Source organism: Bacillus rossius, chromosome 1 (assembly GCF_032445375.1).
Source record: "Bacillus rossius redtenbacheri isolate Brsri chromosome 1, Brsri_v3, whole genome shotgun sequence".
NCBI classification, from domain to species: Eukaryota; Metazoa; Arthropoda; class Insecta; order Phasmatodea; family Bacillidae; genus Bacillus; species Bacillus rossius.
Genome location: NC_086330.1, coordinates 176,346,838 through 176,367,903, shown reverse-complemented (window position 1 = coordinate 176,367,903; position 21,066 = coordinate 176,346,838). Strand labels below are relative to the sequence as shown.

At 35.9% G+C, this 21,066-nt stretch overlaps 1 long non-coding RNA gene across 1 annotated transcript; it reads right to left on the bottom strand.

The window, feature by feature from the left end:
* Nucleotides 1–16,106: 16,106 nt before the first annotated feature.
* Nucleotides 16,107–20,546, bottom strand: LOC134529682 (uncharacterized). Its single transcript, XR_010074663.1, has 3 exons — nucleotides 20,341–20,546; nucleotides 19,677–19,779; nucleotides 16,107–16,281 (listed from the first exon to the last, which is right to left on the bottom strand). It is a non-coding gene; the product is annotated as an uncharacterized LOC134529682 (long non-coding RNA).
* Nucleotides 20,547–21,066: the final 520 nt, after the last annotated feature.

Here is a 21,066-nt window from a genome sequence, read left to right as displayed (position 1 = left end):
TATAAACAACAGCACCGATAGTAGCTAAACACAACACACTTAATAGAATATTCTCCATCACTTTCACAAACCCATATAAAGACCTTAAACTCTGCCGGCCACCGCAGCCCAGCACGAGTTGCCAGACGTGTCCTTCACAGACAGAAGGGGTTGCCATTGCGCAACCAATATGTAATTATTGTAAAAGACGCATCTAAAAAAATCAAACATGTACGTTAAACCAGGCTAGCAATCTCATAGTTTAAGTGAAAACAGGCCGGAAGACAACATGGTAACATAATATTAGCTATTCCTAAACCTTAAATACATACAATGTAAGAAATCGCACTAGCCAACTTAACACTCATATTCCACAAAACATAAGTTCACCGAGATACAATGACACACGAATATATGCATGAATGATAGATAAATACTATACAAGACACAAAGTTAAAAACATATTTATCAAAGTACCCTTTCAATACTAACCCAATGAAGCAGAAAATTCCATTACATCCCAAGCATTGTATATGAAAGTAAGCACATATCACAATTGAACTAGAAAAAATAAATATAAAAAAAAGCTAGCGAACACACAGACAAACATTCATCATAGCACCATTGGGTGGAAAGAAGATAGTAAGTACCGCAAATTTTTTTTTAATAATATTGTTATGAATTAATTTTTTTAATAATTAAATTTATGTTTATTTGTAATTTTTTTTTGAAAATTATCAAAAACTAATGGTTAAAAGCAGAGTCCTTTTATAATAAAAAAATGAATAGATTTTAATATTTATTATTAAACTATTTTTTTAATTAATTGAAACCTATATGTTAATTTGTTAAAGGAAATAAATTTATTTTAAGAATTTATTATTACAACTACTTTGTAGATAATTGCTTCCTGATGATGGCGACTGCAATGTCGACCGAAACGTCGGTGAATTTCGCATTAAACTATTTTTTTAATTAATTGAAACCTATATGTTAATTTGTTAAAGGAAATAAATTTATTTAAGAATTTATTATTACAACTTTTTAATTAATTTAAATCTATGTTGATTTGTTGATTTATTATCAAAAACTTATGGTTATACGTAAATTCATTTTATAGTAAAAATTAATATATTTATTTAACATTATTTTAATGTTTTATCTCACATTATTTCACTACCATCGACCGACAAATACTACGTTTTTTTGTTTTCATCGTTTACTTTGAGATATTTTTCCTTTAGGGTTCTTTATAAAAGATGTTGTAAAATATTGCCGCCGCTACGTAATGATTTTCCAGAGTTGACACACACAGAATTGAAGAGCGTATTGTTTCCATTACTCTAAAAAGTTTTCAACCAATGTGTTTGCTCGCGTTAGCACTATCGTTCTATATTTAGATCACTTGTTATTGTGTTTAAGCGGAGGTATTTGCCTTTTGCTCGGGGTTCGTATCCCATCCGGTGGGTACGAGTGGTTAGTTCTGTGTGTAAATGTGGCGGACGTTGCTGTGAGCCTGCGAGTGTTCTCGAGTTGCTCTAGTTTCCCTCTCAAAAGCGGAATGTAGTTGACGTTACAATGCATCGGTGTGGGGGTTATCTCTAAGTTAATTGTATCAATCGTGGAATTTCGCAACCAGTATATAGAGCGAATAAGAGAGATAAAGAGTGAGAGAGAAAGAGAGAGAGATATGAAGAGAGAGGTTTTGTAGGTTTTTCATTAATGGTTTTACAATTGTGAGTTAGCGCACATACTTTTTAATAGTTGTAATTAGATTTATTTTTTAAATACATTGTAATTTTATCCTCCTAATTTTGCTTCACAACGATTATACACTAAAAGATTCCTGTGAGGTTAATAAAAGTATATATATATATATATTTCTTAATGCATGTGGCTGTAGAGATGAAATTGATGGTACTTACTATCTTCTTTCCACCCAATGGTGCTATGATGAATGTTTGTCTGTGTGTTCGCTAGCTTTTTTTTATATTTATTTTTTCTAGTTCAATTGTGATATGTGCTTACTTTCATATACAATGCTTGGGATGTAATGGAATTTTCTGCTTCATTGGGTTAGTATTGAAAGGGTACTTTGATAAATATGTTTTTAACTTTGTGTCTTGTATAGTATTTATCTATCATTCATGCATATATTCGTGTGTCATTGTATCTCGGTGAACTTATGTTTTGTGGAATATGAGTGTTAAGTTGGCTAGTGCGATTTCTTACATTGTATGTATTTAAGGTTTAGGAATAGCTAATATTATGTTACCATGTTGTCTTCCGGCCGGTTTTCACTTAAACTATGAGATTGCTAGCCTGGTTTAACGTACATGTTTGATTTTTTTAGATGCGTCTTTTACAATAATTACATATTGGTTGCGCAATGGCAACCCCTTCTGTCTGTGAAGGACACGTCTGGCAACTCGTGCTGGGCTGCGGTGGCCGGCAGAGTTTAAGGTCTTTATATGGGTTTGTAAAAGTGATGGAGAATATTCTATTAAGTGTGTTGTGTTTAGCTACTATCGGTGCTGTTGTTTATATATTACAGTTCTCGTTGTTAATCAATGTAAATTTAGATTTAAAATAAGTATAAAGGTTCCAAACATGATGGTGGAAACATCCTGGAAGTCGTGTGTGTGTGTGTGTTACGATCTAACCTTGTGTTTCGATACATATGTGGGACAATGTGTGCTACTGCAATGATTATCATCCTTCATCCGCGAGGGAATTGGTCTTTGAAGCTTCATCTTACTGATGCGTTTTTTTCACCTTTCTGTGTTTGTAATGTCTGAACTTTGTTTACTTTTTGAAGTGATTCCATATTATTGGTAATTTGGTTTGCTTTTTAATTGTATATTTATATCTATATGCTTCTGGATAACCTAAGTCATTGTTAAGTGCATATTTTTGTAATATTTATGTTTGTAACCACTGGATGTTTTATTATTATTACTTCATTATGTGTACAGGCAACTAGTGGTGACAGTATGGTTCTAGATATACGACATACCCGAAGGTTTTTTTTATATGTTTCGTATTTAAATTGTTATAATTGTATGGTTGGTATCTAAATATACATAATTCCGTATTTATCGTTTCTTGTCACTACATAGCACTTGAGCAAACATCAAATTTCTTACACTAATCCATTTTTTCTCAACTTGTGTGCGAACATACATAATTAAAATGATTTGTGCGAACAAGAGTTCGCAATTCCTTTCAATATACTTAATTATAATGCGGAATCTCTCTTCCATATGGGTTTTTAAACTTAGATTTCGGTTAGGTGAACAAAAAAATAACCTTTTTCTTTTAAATAATGAATTTAATTTATTTGGGATGTGACATTTAGTATAGGAAACGTGTTTTGTCGCACGCTTCATTATATTCATTTAGCTTAGTCCTTTAACTTTTACACGTCTTTAACGAGTGATTCTCTTTTTAAAGTCTGTGTCTTTAACTCTTTCTATTTCACATGTATGTTATTATGGGTACCATCGAACATTTTGTGTTGGGGAAGCGATGTCTGATCTTTCTGAATGCGTTTTTTTTACGCTAGGTATTTTAAATTTTTAAATATATATTTATACTTAATTGTACTCTCATGTGTTTACGTCAATATTTACCTAATTTTCTGTTCAGTTTAGACTTTTGAAATTTCTCTTTTGGTTCATTCTCCTGTCTTATGTTTTTTGAGGCTGTGATATTTATTGTATTGTTTCTTTTATATAATAATTTCAGTTATGGCGGTTACACCTGTTCTTATTGGCATACATGTGTCTTTTTAGTACAGCATCTGTAGTATATGAAATGTAATTTCTCCTGACCATCTCTGTGGGTTTATGAAGTGTCTGGGTTTGAGTCTTATGATCGTTTCGATGTAGGTTGCAATATGCCTGTAGGCGTTGTTTTGGTTTTTTCGAGTTGACTTGTTATTTCTGGTAACTATATTATGATAATATTAAAGGATTATATATGTGATGGTAGAATTTCAAGGAACGTTTATGATGAGAATTATACAGTTTTGTTTGTGTACACGCTTCAGTTACTTCTATACTTATTATTAGTATTATCCTGACACTATGTTTATTTTAATGTAAAGATATTTTATATAGAAGAGAATTGGTTATTTTATGTCTGGCAATACATGGATTAGCACTAGTAGGTAGTACATAGTTGGTGGGCAATGAGTATTCGTACACCACATGTTTACTTTCATGTAATTATTATTTCCTTCTTTACTCCTTGTCACTTGAAAGTCGTTGTCGGGCTTCGTCGTTCACGTTACTTAGTTTAAAGGCATGGGTGGTGTAATTAATAGTTTGCAAGGCATCCTTGTTGTTTTAGATATTTTGATATATTGTTTTTTTCTTGTTGTAGGCTTTTTTTCGGGGGCTGCTGCGTGTGTGTTATTACCGTCTGCCCCTCCGGCAAGTGAAAGTTACTTACTGGTGACCTCACGAGGTTCGCCGAGGCGACTGTGGCGGTCTCTTGGGGAAGGCAGATATAATTTTTGTGTTTTCTGGACTATCGCCGAAGCGATGTGGTGTTTGAGACATGGAATTGCTATGTCTGTTATTCTGCAAACGATTTTGGCTAAGTGGTTATTAATATGAATATCATCGTGTGTTCTTTCACGAACATTACTGGTGTGTTCTATTCTGGTTTCGTCGGAATGGGATTATAGTGCTTCTTATGCTTAATGGAATGCATAGTAGTAGAATATATATTCTTACCTGAACCAGTAACATTTATTTTACGTTTTGTTATTAACGCCAGAGCTTCCTATGCTTATTGGGTGTATTTATATAGGTTATTTTGTTTTATTTACCCCGATATGTCCTTAATTATTATTTACTAGTATGAAGTCTATAGTTGGTCTCTGTTTATTCATCTACCATATATAGAGATTGTTTTTTATCTAGCCTTGATGGAAAGTTAACAATAATCTTATAAGCATTTACAACATGACTCATATAATATTCTTTCACTCCTTATTTAGAACACCACACACTATGTCATGAGTGAAAGGGAAGGATGGATAGCTGTTAATGTTTGTTTGTATGATTATTTATTAACGATGGTATAACTATTTTATAATGATACATAGTTTATTAGAATAACATGCTATGTTTTCTTATATGAAGGACAAATTACTCAGAGCTGATGATAAGCATTTGTATTACACAGACCGTTCAAACAACTTAAGTTTATATTCCTACAAAGTTTGACTGTATAAACCTGCAGGTATTTAGTTTAGGGTATAACACGTTTTACTTACATATATTATTATTTAATAACTATACATACACTTTATTACTATATTTTTAATAACGTCTTGTGGCAATATCACTTTGTACTTCCTATTTATTGCCTACACAAATACTATAACGGATTTTATTTATTAATGAATGTATACTAGTTGGGCTAGCACTACAGACTCGTATGTGCGTCTTTTTAACAAATGGGAAAAGCATGTTTTGTCTCTGGTGTTGTGCCGTTCGTTCGCGAGGCCTTATGTGGGCTGTGGTGTATTTTTCGGTTGCTTAATAACATATTTTGATTATGTAGGTATTTATGGTTATTGGTATTTATTTGTGTTGTCATTTATCGGGCCATGTCATTTGGTGTGTTGGAGAGTGTGGTATTTTTATAATATTGTTCTCGTAGATAGATTTTTTTAAAGTTTCGCGTTTGTTTTATTTTACGTATAGGGATTTTTACTCTTTGCATCATGGTGTCTCAATAAGCGATTTTATTATTTCATGGGAGTTTTCACTGCATTGCGCTGTATTGCGTTTGTGAGTGCATTTTGATTGTTTTTGTTATGTTTTAATTTTTTTTTTGTTATTTATGGTAGTTTTTTTTCACATGCATTCGGCGGTTTCATGTATCACTGGGCTGTACGTTTTTTATTGTGTTCCGTGAAATCTGCTGCAAACTAGTATAGCACGCGGCGGGCCAGGGTCGACAAACAGCTTTCTTTTCGTCGCATCGGGAATTTGAAAACAGTTTGAGGAGTGCGTCTACGGACTACAGACGTGCGCTCCCGCTTTGTAATATATTTTATAAATTTACTTATCGTTATTCGCTGTCGGTTGTCTACACGGCGTACATAGGTGTTACTATTTTTAATATCTCTTTTCGTCTGCGTTTTTATTTTTAATTACACGTCGCCGTGTTGGAGTGGGTGCATTCCGGTGAGTTTTTCCTTTATGTATGCTTATTTGCGGTGCGCGAACAGGCTTACAGCTCCCCTACACGGTCGTTTGTTCAACGTTTATTTATATTTATTTGTTACAAGTCGCCGGGGTGGGCGGGATGCGTTCCGGTGAGTTTTTTTTATGTGTGCTTATTTGCTATTTTTTTATTACCTCGGTAACATACGTAATTTGTTTCTGACGATCGTGCCGCAGCTAATTACTGAACGCTACGTGTTGACTGTAGGGGTCCTAACTATGCTTATTCATGCTATCGCTATGGCATATGTTATCTGGTCCAGTACTATTAAATGGTGATCTACGGTTTTTTTAACTATGCTTATTTTTATGTATTTACAATATTATAAATTTTAACTATGCTTATTACTTCAAGCATATTTTACGTTACGTTTCTCGCTCTCCTCTGTGACATTAAAGGTGTCGGTGTGTATATGTGGCACTCCATTTAGTCTTAGCCAGTATGGCGGGGGTTTTTAAGCATGGCTGCGAATGATTTAGGCATAGCTAGTATGGTTGGGGGTGGGTGTTTTAAGCATACTAGGAGTGGGGGTGGCACCTATAGTTTATTTTTTTTTATTACCTCGGTTAGATACGTAATTTGTTTCTGACGATATTGCCGCAGCTATATTTTATTTTTTAATTACTGAACGCTTCGAGTTAACTGTAGGGGTCCCTTAATACATTCCTGGTCGCACGAGCGGGGCTCTCAGCACGGCGTTTTTAATGCTTAACACATTGGCCGAGAGCCGATTACTACACATTGTTTGTATAATATTTATTTTTTACTTGACGTAAAATAATAGTAACTATGCTTAATACTTAACTTTCTTTACATACTTTTAAGTTTTACCTATGCTTATAACACTAAAACATATTCGTGAGCGGGCCGCTCCCGCTTTGTAATATATTTTATAAGTTTACTTATCGTTAAATGCTGTCGGTTGTCTACACGGCGTACATAGGTGTTACTATTTTTTAGTATATCTTTTCGTCTGCGATTTTATTTGTTACATATCGCCGGGGTGGGCGGGATGCGTTCCGGTGAGTTTTTATTTTATGTATGCTTATTTGCTATTTTTTTTATTACCTCGGTAATTTATGTCAATCGTGTCGCAGCTAATTACTTAACGCTACGTGTTAACTGCAGGGGTCCTAACTATGCTATCCTAATATTATATAATTTAATTATGCTTATTACTTAAAGCATTTTTTTAAAGACATTATTATGCTTATACTATTGTGTGTGGGGTTATAATTGCGCAGTTTATGAGTGACGCTCCAGCGGACAACTTCTTGCTCTCTCTGCGCGGGATTTTTGAGGTTATGTTTCTTTAGTCATAGCTGGTATGGTGGTGTTTGTTTTAAGCATACTGGTGGTGGGGGTGTGGTATACATAGCTGTTATGGTGCCTTTTTTGAGGTTATGTTGCTCCGGGTATTTTGTCATACCTAGTATGGTGGTGTTTGTTTTAAGCATACTGGTGGTGGTGGTGGGGGTGGGGTAGACATAGCTAGTATGGCGCTTTTTTGGGTTTATGTTTCTCTCAGGTATTTCGTCATAGCTATTATGGTGGTGTTTGTTTTAAACATACGCTAGGTGGTGGGGTTGCGGTATTTGCTTTTCGATATTTAAACATGGCGGGTTATTTTCCAAATTTAAATATGACTATTGGAAATTTAATTTTGGTGGTTTAGACATAGCTCTTATGGCGGGGGTTTCTTTTAGGCATACTTGGGTGTGTGTGTGTTTTAAGCTTACATCATGGCGGCATAGGTATGGCGGGAGTTTTAAGCATACAACATGGCGCCTATATTATGCTTATAATATGACGTGGGGATTTTATTTCCACCTCTGTATATTCCTTGTGCTTGCTCCTTTCCTATACGCAGCGATGGCCTGACCTTGTTTCTCTGTGGTAAACACTTTCACTGTTACACAGCAGGTAAACACGTTCCTGGTCGCACTAGCGAGGTTTCCAGCACGGCGTTTGTAATGCTTAACACCTTGGCCTGTAAAAATATTATTACATTTAAATATGCTTAACACATTGTTTACGCAATATTATTTTTTTAACTATGCTTCTTTTACTCGACGTAATAGTAACTATGCTTATTACTTGGCGTGTTGCACACACACTGTTGTTTTTAAAGACTTTATTATGCTTATATTATGATGTGGGGATTATAGTTGCGCAGTTTACGAGTGACGCTCCAGCAGGCAACATCTCGCTCTCTCTGCGCGGGATTTTGAGGTTATGTTTGTTTTAGTCATAGCTGGTATTGCGGGGCTTTTAAACATGGTGGTTATTTTCGAAAGTTACCCGTTTAGGCATAGCTAGTATGACTGTATTATTTAAGCATAGCGATATTTTATTTATTTTCGAAATTTAGATATGGCGATTAAGCATACTCGGAGTGGGGGGTTGTAGACGTTTATTTTCGAATGCAACATGGCGGGTTAAGCATATTTAGATATGACGGTTGTGGAGTGGTGGGGGGTTTATAGACATATTTTTTTAAGACATGGCGGTTAAGCATAATGGTGGGGGGTTTGCTTTAAGCATACATCATGGCGTCAATTGTTTTAAGCATACAACATGGCGGCGGTTGTGGAGTGGTGGGGTTTGCTTTTTGTAATTTAAACATGGCGGCGATTGTGGGGTGGTGGGGTCTATAGGCATACTTTTTTAAAATATGGCGGTTAGGCATAATGGCGGTTGTGGGGTGGGGGTTTATAGACATATATTTTTTCGGAATTTAATGACATAGCTTCTTTAAAGCATATGTTCGTTTTTTAATTCCCCATACTTCATCAGGTTCCCTGGTCTAGTGGTCAAGGCGCCCGCCTCCTGACCACGACGTTGGTGCGTCCCCGGGATCGAATCCACCCAGCGCCCAGGTTTTTTGTATACAATTCCCACATTCGGAGCGACGGTGGCGCGCTCCGGTAACTAAAGGCTGAACTAAGATGGCGGCCTACCGGCGCGCCCTGGTAACCATTGTCAACAACAATGGCGGCGCCCAGTGGCGGCGACGGTGGCGCGCCCTGGTAACCAATGTCACCAACAATGGCGGCGCCCATGAAACAAGATGGCGGCGCCCATGGGGGTACTGGGGCCGGTGTTTACATTTCTATGTTTACATCGGTCCCAGTATCCCTACGCTCTCCCTACTATTAGTAGGCTAAACCAAATACTGGTCGAACACTCACGTGCTCTGTTTATTATTATTATGACGGCCGAAAGACGTATAAGTTGGTACGTCTGGTTACGTCCCGCAGAGGTGAGAGACCTCTGGGACATTTGGGGTGGAGGGGGGGGGAAAGTCCGCACGAGCGTTAAAGACACGTACGGGATAAGGTAACACTGGCCGTCGGGCGGGGTGAAGAGAGGGAAGGGGGGTGTCTGTAACCTTGTGTATGTCATGTCTGTTGACGCGCCACGTTAAGGACAGCTGGGGACCGCTAGGTGACGTCTTCTTGCGCGAAACTTAGACTAATATTACTTATAAGGAATATTAAAATTAATATTCATATATTCCCGCTAAAAAATATATATATAAAGATTCCCGGTCAAATATTTATATAAAAAGATCAAAGATCTAAAAATTTAATTTACTTTATGTTATTTCTACTGGGATTGTTTAAAGACGAAATCACACACTAACAAAATAGAAACCCCAGCTCTGCTACCATTTTTGTGGCAGCAAACCACACTCTGATTACCATTTTTGTGCTGGGGATCTTTAAGGTTTCACAGTATTATTAGAAATGAACAGAAACAAGGTGTGATTCCGTCTGAATATAATTACGTAAAATTTATTAAAAGAAAGTTTATAACAGTTATCAAAAAATATAAACATACAATATCAATTAAGGACTTAAACAGATCTCAGGTATATTAAAAAAAATATAAGGGTCGACCCTGAATTCAATTATTAAAAGTATCATTTACTAAAAATACTTAAACCAATAAAAAAACACAAATATATTTAAATAATACCAGTATTCTCAAAGTCCAGATGTGACATTTATCTGATAAACTTTGTCTGACGGCGTAATTTAGGAAAGTTCAAAAAAGGTATAAAGGTACAGTAGCACCGGAGGTCAGGGCTTCGTTTCCCGGAGATCACGCGGAAACATGATGCCAGGGCGCTTGTGTGTTGTTGAGGAAGGGAGATGAAAATGCCAATTCGGCGTCCCGCTCTCGGACCCTGTCTGCGAACAGTCCAAATCAAAACAGATCAGAACTTGTACACAGACAGTATGCGGGGCAGAAAATGCCCACAAAGGATAAGGGGACGTTGGGGAAAGTCGCGGATCGTCACTCACCAGAGAGGGAAGTTGGCTTCTATTTACCGATGTGTCGTCAGCCAGGAACTGGATTCCGCGAATACGTGGCTGTGCGCGGTCATTTTCTTCATTTCAAAAGATATAATTTAAAAGCAAAATAACTATTACTCTTGTACTAAGCAGACGGACTAAACTACTTAAGAAAGATTACAGGGATAGCATCCCTTATTTAAGCGACTACATTGCCGGTTGCGGTCGGATGGAAGTCTTGCAGTGTCTCGTCGACTCGCCGATAATTGCAAACGGTCCGTCTGCAGTCGCGACGCGAAGTGAAATCTCTCACGAATAACCGCGTCTCGTAATTAAAAGTAACTGCTCAACCGAAAGTGGAGGGGGGGGGGGGAATGGGACGTCCCTACCGAAAGGTTCAGAAGTTCTCCGAGTGGGCATCATAAAAAACTCTGACTTTGATGTATCGAAGTTGGTAGCACAGGCCGACTTTAGCGCTACCTGTTGAGGGCTGTCAGAAATAAAAAAGAATGGACTCGCTCAAGGTGTCTGCTTAACACAGAAATAAAGGGGGCAGTCAGGAGATGCACTCTAGCGGCCAAGATAATAAGCTACTGTTACTGCCGCTAGATGTCGTGGGGTGGTCCATCTTTGCACACACATTTTTTATACAAGTCGTCCTTCGATACGGTCGCTGTCTGCTTGGGTTTATGACCGGTCATTGGTCTTCGGCGAATTCTTAGAACCGAAAGGGGAGGGGGTGGACAAAAAGCGCCACGACGCTGGGAACGAGCCTCCATTACGTGACTCTCGAGGAGTGAACCTAAGACGTATTCGTGACTGTAAAGGCTATGGTCAGCTCGTCTCTGAGAAATGGTATCAACACGTCCAGAGCTGTTGTATGCAGTTTTAGTCATGAAGTAAAGTAACGTTACAGGCCTGGGACGTGCCTGTAAGCGAGGGAAATTTCAAACAGGCTGGCAACAAAGTCTTAGATCTGCAAAAGATCCTATAGGTCTCTGGGAAAGGTGCTTCAGACTACTGGCACAAAGTTTAACTAAGGGAAGTACACCAGCCTAACAAAGAATAAATCGCCCTTTTGTAACCATATTATATAGACAATAAAAATTTCCAAAAATAATTTAAAATAATAATAAAATTAAAAAAAAACGTGTCGAAATACCAAATTTCCGGCAAAGAAATTAATCGCAATTTCCAGCATAAATATTACATATTTTCTAGATGGCGGCCGTTACGATATTTGCAACAGTTACGTCTTAATACAAGATGGCGGTTCTGTCTCGAACAGGTGTTGCTATTATTCAAATTTAATAAAAACTTACAAGTCCGAATATGCATGTTATTTTTATATAAACCTTATTTAATTCTCAGTCTGGTAATTGTTTCGATGGTCGTGCGGTTAAAGGCGGATGTTTTCCAACCTTAAGATCAGAGCGGCAATGGTTAGAATCACAGCGCTTCCAATGTATTTTGCATAAAAAATTAAATTTAATCGGTCGATAAGGATCTTAATAGCTCTGGTAGGTAATGGAACATCGATCTTATGTGATGAGACAGAGTAATGCTGGCGCTCTCTAGGAACAAACAGCAGGAACAAATTCGGCGGTATCCAAGATGGCGGCCTCCTGAAGAAAAGAAAAAATATATAGAACTATGCTGGCGCTCTCTAGGAACAAACAACAGAAACAAAGTTGACGGTATCCAAGATGGCGGCCTCCAGCATAGTAAAAAAATTCAATATGGCGGCTGTGGTGAAAATTTCATCAAGAGTGAGTGGGGTGCTCTATTTAAAGATTGCGGATCTAAGATGGCCGCCAAGGTCTAGGTAAGGTCAAGGTCAAAGTTACAGGTCAAGGTCATCCAATATGGCTGCTGTGACGTCAGAGCAATCGGATATTGGTCCGGCACCCGGCACCAGCGCCTGGCGCCTGTCCCAGGACATACTATTCATATTACTATAGTGATTTGTAGTAGTGTTTTGTGTACATTCTAATTTTCCAGTTTATAAGATTTTTGCTAACAAGAAAATAAAATCTACAAAATACATTTATTGCTTCCTGAAATGTTTTTGAATAATTTTGTGAGACAGCACTGTGATAAATCAAGTAGTATACTAATGGTTTTATTATTTTTAACATTCGTGATTGCGATATCGCGAGCGCCGCCACGTGCGAGTCCCTGCTGTGCTTGCAAACAGCTGGCTCCAATAAAAAGAGGGACCTCAAAATCACAATTTGTCACATATCAAGTGATGTGTTAAAGTTTCTTGCTGCAAGTATTGCCTTCTTCGGTAATGACTCAAAAACATATCTGGAAGTAAAAATAAAATAATATTTTATAATTTTTACTCATCTTGCGTGTTGATTAAAACAAACATATTAAAATCTTGTGAAGTTTTAAAAATGATAAACTACTTATAGTACCTCAACATCCTCTTGGAAAAATATTTCAATACATGTCAGGATGTGAAAAAACGAATTTTTGGAATTTTTTCTTTATTTATTTAAAAGCCGCAAACAATAAAATTATTGTGTGCATTTTATTTGTTATTAGGAGAGAGGTGGGTAGTAATGTTACATCGTGGCTTTACCGTAAACTAAAAAATAATAATAAATTAGATAAAATTCTTTATTGACACTAGACATATCCCTGAATTTACCTACTATGAAAACAGAATTTTTAAATTCCTACAGGTTAGCGAGTAATCAGAGTTTAAAGCTTACATTATAATACCTGTGCATTCACGCATATGTACTTGTATATTCTAAAAGTACAAACACTGGAAAAAAAACTTTGGACGGAGGAGATTTATATACTTATTTTGCACCAGATAGATATGTATCTTAAGAAATAACATTGACGTATGTAATATATCTTCAGTATCGTGAAGTATATAATATGATACCATAGGTAATATATCTATGGTATTATGTTATAAATCTTGAATAAGCATGACCATAGAAAAAAAAACGATACCAAAAAGATAGTTTAATACATAAACATATTTTGTGCAAAACAAGCATTATAACCCCCATATATTCATGCGAGACACATAATAGTGCAAATATGGTAATGACATAAACGTGCCGTGTTAATGATGTCATTAATGTAATAACGATATTGTGATAAGTTACGTACTGGTCCCAAAAGTGAAATTGGTAAAACTTCTGTAGGCCTATAACGTATTCAAATTTATCCCTTGATCCTGATGGCATGATCTTGTATACATTGTTTATGTATTACATCCCACATAACACATCAACGTTGCAGAAACGTTTCCACAATGTTGCCTTAAAATTTGTCAACGTTGCTACAATGTTGAAGTAATGTTTATGCAACGTTGCATCAACGTTGATGCAACGGCCAGATGTCCGCCCTGTGAAACGTTGTTCATGCAACGTTGTAACAACGTTGAATTGTAAACCACCAAACAACGTCAACATTGCTTAGCAACCCAAGAAAAGTGTTGCAGCAACGTTGTGCAGCCAACTTTGCAGCAACGTTGCCCCAGACAACCTTGCAGCAACGTTGCCCAGACAACTTTGCAGCAACGTTGCCACAGACAACTTTGTAGCAACGTTGTCACAGACAACTTTGCAGCAACGTTGCCACAGACAACTTTGCAGCAACATTGCCCCAGACAACTTTGCAGAAACTTTGCCACAGACAACTTTGCAGCAACGTTGCCACAGACAACTTTGCAGCAACGTTGCCACAGACAACTTTGCAGCAACGATGCCACAGACAACTTTGCAGCAGTGCTACTCTGACAACTTTGCAGAAAAATTGCCCTAGACAACCTTCCAGCAAAATTGTCCCAGACAACTTTGAAGCAACGTTTGTCTGCCAACTAATCAGCAGCATTGCCAAGTTAGGTAGTCTATCACATAATAAGTTCACTTTTCTGACAGCTCTGAAAACAGTGTCAAACATGTTTTATGTTTGGAATTTAAAACCCTGGTTGTTGCCCATATCACATTAATACTGCATTTACTCGCATAATGTCTGCAGTAATTTGGCAACATTTTTTATGAAGAAAATGGGGTGCGGACATTATGAGGTGAAGTCCGAAAATTATTTTTTCTCAAAATTTTACATCATGTTTTTATGTAGATTAAAAAATTTTCTTTTATCATAATTAGTTTATTTGGATTTACCTTGCTGTGATGAGAAAACATTGTGTAAAAACGTTACAATATTATTTTTGATCACCCACACCGGTAACCAACCGGAGTTGGACCATGCTTACACTGCAGTCGTTGACACCAATGACTGTCGCGTCCGTCAGATATCACACACTTTACTGTCTGGACAGAAAGAAGTGTAATTGATGCAATGATTGTGACGGACAAGGCGGCCACTGACGACACGCGGCAGATGTCTTATGTCTGCATAAGCCGGCGCTGGCGAGCCTCACTCCCTATGTTTACAGCGACACAATGTTTGGTAGAGCCAGCGGTAAATAAGATGAAGGCAAAGATGGCAGAATACAAGCATTGCTATACCTAACAGATATATTTCTTGTACAAAGTAGCAATAACTCTGGTACAAGCAACAAAAATCTTGTGTCTTCTTACCGTAATTAACAAATGCGTGAATCTCGCTTAATACTATTGCGTTGTACGATAACTCGCCATAAATTTGGCAACAGTGATCAATAAACAAAACAACCAGGATGGTGACGTTCTCAGCACGGAACTAATATCTTGTTACTTTAATCTGGTGTGGACTTTATGTAAATTCAAAAAAAAATATCCATTTCAAGTATTTAAAAATAAATGTGTGGACATTATGCAATTAAATACAGTAACTTCACTTTTCTGACAAATCTGAAAGTAGGGTGATACAAGTTTTACATTCGCAATTTAAAAACTTGGTATAGAAAAACATGAATCATGTCGTACCAAAGGACATTTGGAGGTCAATGGTGAAGTTGGATTTAATGAAACACTGATTTAGCGGAAAGATTTTAGAAAACCATGGCATCTCATCAAATCGGGATGCTACTGTACGATGAATTAATTCTCTTTATCTAAGTAAGTAATAGATAATGTAGATAATACACACAAGTTATTAAAAAATAAACTCTGTTGGTAAAAATAAAATATATACTGAAAAATTAAATAGTAGTACATGACAGAATTATCTTTTAATAGCTTCACTATTATTACAGTAAAATTATTTAACATGAGTCACACAGAATACATTAAAATAAACAAACTTTTTTTAACTTCCACAAAATTAAGTTTTTTTGTTTGTAGTAAGAGGTCAACGTTTGACCCTCGATATATTGAGGCATAATCGACAGACAAGGTTTGCACCATGTTCGCAACATTATCCTCGAAGTTAACAATGTGTCTGTGTTGACTCCGGAGGACCTTCAAGTCGAGATCACAAAAGCCAGAGTCGGTCACGCTGAAGATTGGACCGAGTTTTGAGTAGACTCGTTCGCAGCTGGAGACTGGTCTGGTAAGTATTTTGGTTAGGCGTAGTAGCTTTGAATCAAGACATTAGTGTTGCATTAAGACAGTTAAAAAACAAAACCTTTTAATAAATGTAAGTAAAAGTTTAATTCTGCAATATTTCTACAAAGTATTTTATAGTTTTCAAAGTAGAGTATCAAAATATTATATGCAAGGTATTTTTAAACATTCATTTGGCACAATAATTCATGTCCTGGTAAAATTCATTACAAAGTAGTTCACTTAAGTTCTTATGCTTCTTTTTTCAACACTGGTCAGAAACTGGCAACTTCCTGAAAAAAGAAAATACCATTATTAGTAATGCAAAGGCTATATATATAAAAAAATGTAGTGTTAAAACAACACCATCACGATTTGTGTTGGGTCAACATTTGTAGTGAACATTTCAAAACCTGAATGAGTGCATTTCATAACACCAAAATGCGTATATGAAATGCTGGAAGATTGGAAATAAAAACATGTTTAGTCTCTGAATTACCATAATTCCATCTGTTAATTACCAAACATTTTAAATAATTATTTTATGACATTTAAAAAAAATAAGACAGTGGTAGGAAAAGCCAACCACTCTTTTGTAGTGAGCAAATGATACACACTTATTCACAGTTAAAAAGTTATTTATTCCTTATTGTTGCAAAACACTGCAGTGTTAAACATAATATGTACTTGCTTACAGTTAGGGTTACCAGACGTCCGGCAAAAGGAGGACTTGTGCTCCTTTTTATGTATTTTTTTGCGTCCGGCCGGATTTTCCTTAATGCTCCAAAATGTCCGGCTTTTTTATAAAGTAAGATCATTCCTGCAGTTACACTCTGTGTAAAGCGCGCGGTGCGCGCTAATGCGCTGTCCGCAGAGTCACCCCAATAGTCAGTAGTTCTATGACAGTTTGACAGGTAGCAGCACATGCAGAATCACGTGTTTTTAATATGCTGTATAGGCCTATGCGTAGTTTGTTTGATTCTTTATACTGAAACTGTATTAAATGCCAAAACATTGTAAAATATCTTACTCCATTGTAGTTAATTCATGGCTTTTTAAAAATATATATATATATATTGTCCTCCTTTTTAGTGAAATGTCCTCCTTTTGCGAGGTGAATGTCCTCCTTTTTTGTTGTCAGTGTCTGGTAACCCTACTTACAGTGGATTTTTTGCTTTATTAAAAGTATAGTCCGTTCACCACTGGAAAGACTTTTTGAAATCCAACTTTTGAAAAGAAAACCCTAGCTGTTAGCAGCTTGCATTGTTATGATCATTACTAGAGACAGAGCGGCCCATCACATTTCCTTCAGTACACAAAGTGAAACAGTTCCAAAAACTTTTCAAAAAATATGCTCTCTTATTTGATATGCTGGATGTACCTATCCCTGTGGCTAGCCTGAAAAATTGATAAAGTACAATAGAACCTCATTTGTACGAACCCGGGATCAACGAATTCCCGTGATTAACGTATTTTTTCTCTTGCACCGTCATTTTCCCTACAGTATTAATGTATTATTTTCCCGTGTTAAAAGAAAGTGTTTCCTTCAATTTACGTTGTAACAGTGCTGTATTTAATAGAAAATCGTTAGAAAAGTTGTGATGGAACAATAAAAGTTGAAAGCGAATAGAGTAAACTTTACTTATTATACGTGATTGCATGTTTTGAGGTCATGGCAGGTTCTTTACCCATTGTAAACAAATCTTTGGTGACGTGAACGTGAAAATTAAGTTGATATTTTATCTCTCCCTTTTGAACTTTAATGAATAATGCTTAAAAATTAAGTTGTATAGTGGAGTTTTAATTAAATAAATATTGTACTACGGTGGTTCCACTAACATAACTTTAAAAGCAACATATAAAATTCTTGTAAATATGGCGACTTCATGCATGTTCGGCAATTTTCGGTTTACCACATAAGAAATATTGCAGAAAGACGATTGGCAGCACTGAATTTCCAAACATCACATCTGAAAAGTTTTTTTTAACCTTTTATGTTCTGTAGCCGTGTTATTTTAGAACAAATGTTTACTATAAAATTTCTGAAATTAAATCAATATTAACAAGCGATTATACACAAAGTCAGAAATAAGAATTGTGTGATAAAATCTCACCATTAATAGTGGACGTTTTAATTGCTCAACATTCACATCCTTTCTTCAATAACCAAAATTTTAATCTTCAACTTTAAATAAACATTAATTGTGAATTACTGCAAGTTTGGGTGGATTTAATGTTTTCACCATGTGAGATAATTGTTATAGTAAAAACGTAATCTTCTCTTTTTTATTTGGTGTTGTGTGTATTTGCTTGTTTCCACCATAGTAAGAATAAAAAAATTTCAAACACTTCCCTCCTTTTACATTTCTCCCGATTTTTACTTATTTTTTCTTGGTCCCTAACAAAACAGTAGGGCTGGACTGATACAACTTTTTATCAATTCCATTACTACAGATTCTTATGGGCCAATTCTGGCGATACTATGTGCCGATACCATGAAGGATTAGACACAAGATAATATTTTACTTTAAATTAGGGATCTGCAAGTACAGGTTTTTGAACTGAAGCTGAGTTCGAGCAAGTTTTCCAGAAAGCTCATGAGTTTTAAATGGAGCTTATTTTAATACAAAATTTACAATAAATAAAATGCAGCATTACTAAACAGTTGTGCTTATTATGGTACAAATAAAAACTCATAAGTTCAGTTTTTTTTTAGCCTTGGCTATTTCAAGCTGCAGTTTTTAATTCAAGCGTGACTCGGCTCAAAAATTTGAGTTCTCGCAGATGCCCACTTTAAATTATTTTTTCGGTCATCTATGTCAATATTATTTCTCCTCAGTATAAAAAAGGTTCCATGCTTCCTACAGTAACAACGCCAGTCCTATTTTGAGTGTAACTCTAATCTAGATACTTCCTTTTAGTCATTCACTAGATCTTACAGATGGACAGAAACGTTTCACAAAAGCTTTATTTTGTACACTATGCAAGGGATTCTGATTGTCCCCTGGATTGCAATTATTTTGTATTTCAAAATGGCTACCAAAATAACTAACTGTAAAGTTTTAATTATCTACGGAATTCATCGTGGAGCACTTGGTGGCCCTGGAACTCCCTACTGTGACAAGAATATTTTGTGATAGCTTGTGCTGTTGCAGAGTAAAATGGCCATTTCTAGTACAAGTGCAGCTGAAAAGTAAGTTATTCATTCCATATGCTTTGTAAGCTACATTCAGGGTGTCCAGCAAAGGTGTCCTTTTAATTTCCTGTACATTTCCCACATTCCCTGCGTAATCCCAGTGCACTGCTTTAACGTGGAACCAATGTTATACTATCCAAGCAGAAGCACTATAATCATAAATTGTCAATTTATTGTCGTGGTAAGTAAATAATAGAACTTGGAAACACATACAGTAAAAGTCTGTCGTAGCGAGTACGGTCTATAACATAAAATCCGCTATAACAATAATTATCATCGGCACCACCATTTTCCCATAGATTGTGTAGGAAAAAGTTCGTAAATAATGAATGCACCGTGGGCTCATCTTCGCTATAGCGAAAGCTTATTCAGCTTTTACACCGATTTTTTGCAATGTTTTTGCTTATTTTCACACCCACACTGGCAAGTTTTACCATTTTCAGGTGGCGCTGATGATGATGATAATATATGGGTTTTTAAATATAATCTTACTGTGATGTTCTGACAAGTCTTGTTTTGGCATGCTTCAACCAAGCTTGTATCTGCTCTGACACTTCAGTTTCAGTAGCCCCTGGCACATGTAACCGTACAACATCTGGGAAAAAATAATAAAACCACAATTATTGTTGCATTCAGTAAATTTTGCATAGCAAAAGAAGTGGTACCATCAAATGTCATTGGAACAGACACAGATAGATACGATGCCACCACCTCCACAAAAAAAAAAAAAAACAAAAAAAAAAAGGAAAATATTTTGCAAAAAATGTAATAATCGTTATTATACCATTTTTAAATTATAGTGCTGTAATTTTCTTTTTCATGTTGGCAAACGTTTTTATGCGTATCAACTTATTGTTGCCATCTACCCACTATACTGCAGAAATGTTTAAATACCGTATTTACTCCAACATAAGGCCTTGGCTCACAGTCAACAATATTGTAAAACATACAAAACATGGGAAAAATTATTTTATAACAATTTTATAAGAAGGTGTTAAGTTACTGATAACTTTCAAAAATTAATAATTTAGTTTAAGTACAATATTTTTAAGAATACCTTGTAAAATTTACTATTGAATTGTTGCACACAAATATGGTGCAATACTTTTTCAAAAAACATTAATGTAAATAGTCTTATCTTTAACAAAACACTTACGTAGCACAACTTGCGACAGCCTTAAATTTATAAATGTTTTCTTTCCTTTGAACCCACTCCAGCTGTATTGGGATGCGGCAGAATTTGTCATCAATCTCCTGAGCACTGCGTTGACACATGAAAAAATGCCCTGTCCACCAATACCACCAAGAAACTGTACCTGAAAAAGTTGACAAAGGCATTTAACTCCAAGAATGCTAGTTATTGTGGATACATGCCATTGCAACAAATTGTCTTCCACAGAAAAACAAAAAAAAAACACACATCATTCTGCAAAAAAAAATTATTTAGAAAGTTACAATAAATCATGACTGACATAAAATTAATTTACACGCAAACCCAGCACACAGAACCCAAACAAGAGACGTTGTTGTCCTAGAAAAAAAAAACATATCATGGAAACCACCCAGGATCCCGACGTACCCAAGGATTTGGATATTCAACTGAAATTCCGCAACATCATTTTCGTGAAAATCGTCACTATCATTGATGGATTACTACACACAAGTACCTAAGTTCAGTACATAGTATCTGTGTAGCGCAGTATCTGTTTATAATGAGTCGGAAATTGAAAAAAAAAAAAAATATATGGTAGTACAATATTATATGTTTTATGTAAAAAGTGTTTTTCATAATCATATTGGTGAGATTACCCACATTTGCAGAAAATTTGAATCGACAGATACCAATGTCTGAACCAAAAATTTTCAGATGAGACCTCTCAAT